The sequence below is a fragment of the Acinonyx jubatus genome, chromosome B2 (genome assembly GCF_027475565.1).
Source record: "Acinonyx jubatus isolate Ajub_Pintada_27869175 chromosome B2, VMU_Ajub_asm_v1.0, whole genome shotgun sequence".
Classification (NCBI taxonomy): Eukaryota; Metazoa; Chordata; class Mammalia; order Carnivora; family Felidae; genus Acinonyx; species Acinonyx jubatus.
In genome coordinates, this window is record NC_069385.1 from 107,713,769 (window position 1) to 107,719,768 (window position 6,000).

The window sequence follows — 6,000 nt, forward strand, 5'->3', positions numbered from 1 at the left end:
ATAGCCTGGGAGGCGCCTGGGTGGCTCAGTCAGTTAAGCGTCTGACTTCAGCTCAGGTCATAATCTCACGCTTCATGGGTTCGAGCCCCGCATCGGGCTCTGTGCTGACAGCTCAGAGCCCAGAGCCTGTTTCGGATTCTGTGTCTCCCTCTCTGTCTGCTCTTCCCCCGCTCATGCTCTGTGTGTGTGTGTGTCTCTCTCTCAAAACTAAACAAACATTTAAAAAAATTAAAAAGGAAAATAATGTTTAAAAAAATACAACAACCCAAATGTCCATCAAGAGTCGAATGGACATATAAATTGTGGTGTAGTCACAACAGAATAGTTCACAGCAATGAATACGGACAAATACAACCATGCACAACAGAACGAAAACAAGTAAAAGTAACCCATGCCACAGAGTCAGGAGCATGGTTCTCTCTGAGTAGCAGGACTGGGGAGATAATACGAGTGGCTTCTGGGGGCTAGTAACGTTCTGTTTGTTGATTGGCGTGGTGGTTACTTGGGTGTGGTCGGCTTACGAAGATTTGTCAAGCTATACAGTTCAGATGTGTATGCTGTATGCATATTGACAGCACTAAAAGGTTTTAACATCTAGATCTTGCATAAAAAGTTGCATGGTATATGATTCCATTTGGATGAAACATCCAGGAAAGGTAAATCCAAAGAGATAGAAAGTGGCCTGGGAGCTGGGGGGCAGTTGGTGGGGGGAGGGCAGGGAGTGACCGCTTAATGAGTATGAAGTTTCCTTTTGGGGTGATGAAAATGTCTTGGAACTAGACAGAGGTGGTGGTGGCATAACACTGTGAATGGGCTAAATGCCTCTGAATCGTACACTTAAAAATGGTTAGTGGTTCATTTTATTCTATGTGAATTTTATCTAAAAAATTACATATATACATACACACACACACACACACGTGTGTGTGGATATTTATATTTATGTTTATGTTTATATTTGTATTTATAACTGTCTAAGATGAACCACCCTCTAAAAGCCATGTTTGTTGCCATTATTCCTGCAGCTTTGTCACCCCTCCTGGCTCTCTCCGGGGTCGCTGATGGCCGAGCTCAGGGGCTGTAATCTGAGCCCCACATAACTGGGGGTTTCAAGATGGCGCCAGTCAGCTGTCACAGTAGAGGGGCTCCCGAGACTTAAAAGGTCCACAGCCCGTCCCAGGGGTCCTTGCAGAGTGCCAAACTTTGCCCCGCGGCCGTGTCTCTCTCTCCAGAGCTGGACGCTCGCCAGGCCTTCAGCCGCATGCCGTCCTGGGCAGAGCTGGGTCTGGCAGGTGTCCCTTCAGCCTCGCGTGGAAAGTCACACGCAGCAGTGCGCGAGCCCAGGCTGGAGAGCCACGGCTGCTCGCACTGTTATCCTTTTCTTAGCAATAATGTTTAGGTTCGGGAAAGAGTTCCAAGATATATATAATTCCTCATGCTGAGTAAGGGCCCCAGCCCTGACTCTGCTGCTGCTCGGGCTACCGCTCTCTCCAGGAATGTTATTACACCAGCCATTGGCCCGGCGCTATGGATGGGTGTCTCTCAATGTCCTCATTATGTACTCCGTTTTTTTTCAGGTCATGTAATTCAGCTGTAAAAATTTGCCCCTGGCTGCACCTGGCATAAGAGTGGCACAGAGGGGTGTGTTTATTTTTTTTGAGGTGCTGTTAAAAATAAATTTAATAAGAGAAAGAGAGAGGAAGAGAGAGAGAGAGCAAGAGACTGAGACTGTGTTTAATTTGAGCTGTGGAGGAAACGATATGAACAGAAGGTCTGAGATCCTGATGCTTTGGGGATGTGTGTGTGTGTGTGTGTGTGTGTGTGTGTGTCAGTGGGCACAGGCAAATGTATGTTTCTCCTGAGTAACTCAAAGCCAGCTTTGTTTATTACACCAGGATTTTCCAGATCGTTAGGTTGTGATGTGGCTTAGTTTACACTGTGCAATATCCCATTTTAAACACAACACAGGTACATGAGTGCAAACCAACTGAGCTACTTCAATTAGTAAGACTACGGGCAGCAATTAACTTTGAATGAACATTTTTGTGAGTTTTTTTTCTTCCCTTCCTCCCTTGGCATGTAATTAATGAGTCGCTAAGTGAGCTGTCTCTATGAAACTAGCAGATTATGGCTCTGGAATCCGCAACACATAGATGGAGAGGAACACAAGGGGCTCCAAGCTGGAAGCCTAGGAGGTAGGGGGCTTGTCCTCGTGGGTGCTCCCTGGGCAGAAGAGAACCATCTCCCCTTCCCAACAACCGCCAACCCCTGGGGAGATAAGATGTATCATGGGTGGCCCTGTCATCTAAACCAACCACCAAAACATTTAGCCTGACAGAGTTTCATCCCACTTCTGGCTTAGACAAGCTATTTGGGAAATACCAGGTTGAATATTGCATTTTCTAGACTACATCCAGTGATTTAGGAGAAAACTGTCTGAGATGGACATGTTCTGGAAGGACTGAGATAGTCCTAGTAATGAGGAGGTGGGGTTTGAAGACACAGATACACTAAGTTATCCCTTTCTCCACGTGGCCATGTTACTAAGGTCTCTGGCTTGTTCATGTCCCCTGAACCCCCAATGTCCATGTTTTCACTCAAACATTGTACTACATCGAAATCAAAAATCAAGGCTCGGGGGACAATGGGAGAGGGGATGGGACCATGGATAGAAGGGCCTATCTTCTGAGGGGCAGCCGCTGCTCAAAGAGTCTTCTGCTTCCCTCTCTCAACTGCGATTAGAAGCTTGGGGCAGGGGGGTGGCTCCTGGGGGGCACAGTTGGTTAAACATCCAACTCTTGATTTTGGCTCAGGTCATGATCTTGTGGTTCATGAATTCCAGCCCCCCATCAGGCTCCACGTTGACAGTGTGAAGTCTGCTTGGGATTTTCTCTCTCTCTCCTTCTCTCTGCCCCTACCCTGTGCTCTCTCTCTCTCTCTTCTCTCTCTCAAAAATAAATAATCAAAGTTTAAAAAAAAGAAGAAGCTTGGGGTCTGAGGAGGACTCCTCGGATATAACCACATACATGTGCAGGTGTCCATCCAGGGCACCTATGGAGGGCCACCCAGAGCTGGGGAGGGGCGGGGGTGCCTCTTCGTGGGGACGCTGGGAAGAGGGCCTCTCAGATGGACGGAAGGAGTCCTCTCACCCACACCTTCCAAGTTCTGTCCCCCCAGCCTGCCTGATGGGGCCCTGCCTCCCTGTGCCCACAGCCTCTGCCAGTCACTCAACCACGGTCAACAGCAGGAGGTCGGCCACGATGGCTTAGTGTTGAGATAGGCCATCGTCACGTAGTCCCTCACCAGAATGCCACCCTGCCAGAGCTGGAGCCAGGACACCTCTCTTTCACAGGCAATTGGCTTCACCCACTCTATTTGACAGTTTGTGGATGCTGTTCCCTTCAGAAACCAGCCCAGCCTGAAACGCCCCATTTGGCCTTACTCGGGCGCCACCTGGTGTCCAAGAGGGTCCCTGCGGGTGGGTTCTGGCCTAATGGAAGGAGCGTAGGTTTTCGCTTTTGCCTTTGTTTATCCTGCTCTTTGGGGGGCCAGAAAGGCTCTGTGGTGAGAAGTGTCATCGGCCTCTATTACAGCAGCTGAGCGGGCACAAGCTAACCCGGGACATTTCCTGATGCAGAGGCTATGTTGTGTTCTGGGCTGGTTTTCACACGTCACAAGGAGCTCCCAGAGACCCTCAGTCAGTATTTTGTTTTGTCTTTAATATATAGAGAAAGATCGAAGGTTTGGGGACAATGGATTGGTTAGGAGTCTTAATCTCAGTTACTTACTGGCTGTGTGATCATGGGCAAGTTACCTTAATCTCTCTGACCCTCAGTTTCTTTATCTGTGAAAATGGGAGAGCGACACCCGCTTCAGAGGGTTCTGTGAGATTTGGGACGACAGAAGTCATGCCACGTTCTTCACAGCGCACAATGTTCCATGAACGATCCTGCCCTCTTTTCTTTGCAGACGCAAGGAGATGCAGACAATGATACAGGTAATAAAGTTTAATGACACAGTGAAAATAACATTTATTTTCACTGGCATGTGTAGGGGTGGGCAGAGAAGTTGGGGGTAGAAGGAACTTCTTCGATCTCACTTTCCTCCAACCCCCTCCAGAGTCTTTGCGCGACTAGGAGGAGGTGTCTGGGTTGATGCCGTGACCCTGACCACACCGCCGTGAAAAGGACTAGTGACATACTTCCATCCGAACTTCGCCTGAAACTGGTGAATAAGTAATAAGGCAAAATCCTGTTGACTAAGCTTTGCTTGGAATGTTCTCCAGGGCCCAGTGTGCCCCAAACCGTTGTGTTTCTACCCCCCCCCCCCCAATTCCCATTTGGCCAGCACCTATCTAGACAAGACACAGTCAGATATGTTGCAAATGTTGCTTTGTGTACTCTTGAAACAACCGTTTCAGGTCAGTATTACTGTCCCCGTTGCATAGGTGAGGAAATTGGGGCTCAGGGGGATCAAGTCACTTGCCTAAGGTCGTGCATCTGGGAAGTGGCCAAGTCCACACACGTCTAGATCCACTTTGTCCTCTTCCTGCTTCTCCCAACCGCCCCAACTGGCCTCTCAGGGCTCTTCTGGAGTGACAGCCTGTCCCCGAACCAATCAGAAACGGTTTTCTCCGCCAGCCCCAGTCCCCGGCATAAATCAAGTCTCAGTTCCTGCCCATGGGTCATTGGTTGGGCTCCCAGCTGTCTTCCGTGTAGTTCCTGGCGTGTGGCTATATTAAGAATGTGAACCATAACATTAACACTTTTTTAAAAATCCCAAAAAGAAAGGAAGAAAGAAAAGAAATACCCCTAAAGAGTCTAAAGTCAGGTCCAGCCAAGGGTCATAAATCAATGTCAGTAAATTTATAAACAGTTCATAAATGTAAGTGCTTTTTACAGGGCTGTTTGTTATTGTGACGGCTGAGGTGGGGGTGGGGCTGGGGGCAGAGAGAAGCTCTGCATCCGTCTGTCTTCTGTTGGGAGCCGCTCAGATGGCTCCAGCAGCAGAGGCGTCGGCACAAGGAAGAAGGAAGGGACCCGCCCGGCCTAAATACTGGTATGCAGGTGGTCTGGCACGCCAGGACCTTGCGAGAGGGTAGGAGAACCAGCCTGGATGACGAGTGAGCTGAGCTCTGAACTTGAACTGAGGTTTGAGGACGTTTACAGCAGCAATATCACAAGGAGGGATTTTTCTCCAGGGTCTCTTTTTGGCTTTTCTAAGTATTCTCTTCTTGGGAGCTCTGCTGTATCCCCCCAAAAGGGAATACTAGAAAGCCGAGAGCCAAATTCAAGCACAGTGCCCCCTGCACACTACTGTCACGCCACTCCTTCCACACCCCCACCCGGCCATTCCCAGGACCCCAAACCCAGAGACTGGGGGTAAGGACAGGCTTTGCCGTGAAGTACCCTCTACAACTGCAGGATAGTGACTCTGGCTAGAGGAGTGGGGTTTTGTGAATGAAAGGGGAGAATGGCTGACTCTGCCCCCACCATCCTGTCTTGCACCCAGGAAGCTCTCAGAGCAGGTCTTGAACAGAGCTTCTCAGCTTCTCTCCATCAAGACTAGGAAACACACATTATCTCCTCTATTAGCTGTATTCTTCTCTCCTCCTAGATACCTCTTAACTTGTGCATGTGTCACTTTCCCCATTAGCCCCCAGACAAGAGACCAAATGAGATGCAAATGAGCTCTTGCCAAGGGGTCCTCGGGTGGGGGCCAGGGGCTGGGGTTGCCTCGATCTTCTTCCCAGAAGCTCCAGTTTCTGGAGACCTGTCGGCCAGGCAGCCGGTTGGTAAAGGTAGAGTGTAGGTGGGTATTGACCTCTAGTCTTGGCTGCCCACTTCCAAGTCCCAGTCCCCTGAGCTAAGTCACTGATGGTCAGCTCAGAACATTCACAAGCACCCGGAAGATCAGTCAATACTGGGCCAACTTGTGACTTCACCCTTGCACTTTACAAACTCAGGGCCCATGAACCCCTCTGGAATGGTACTTAATAAA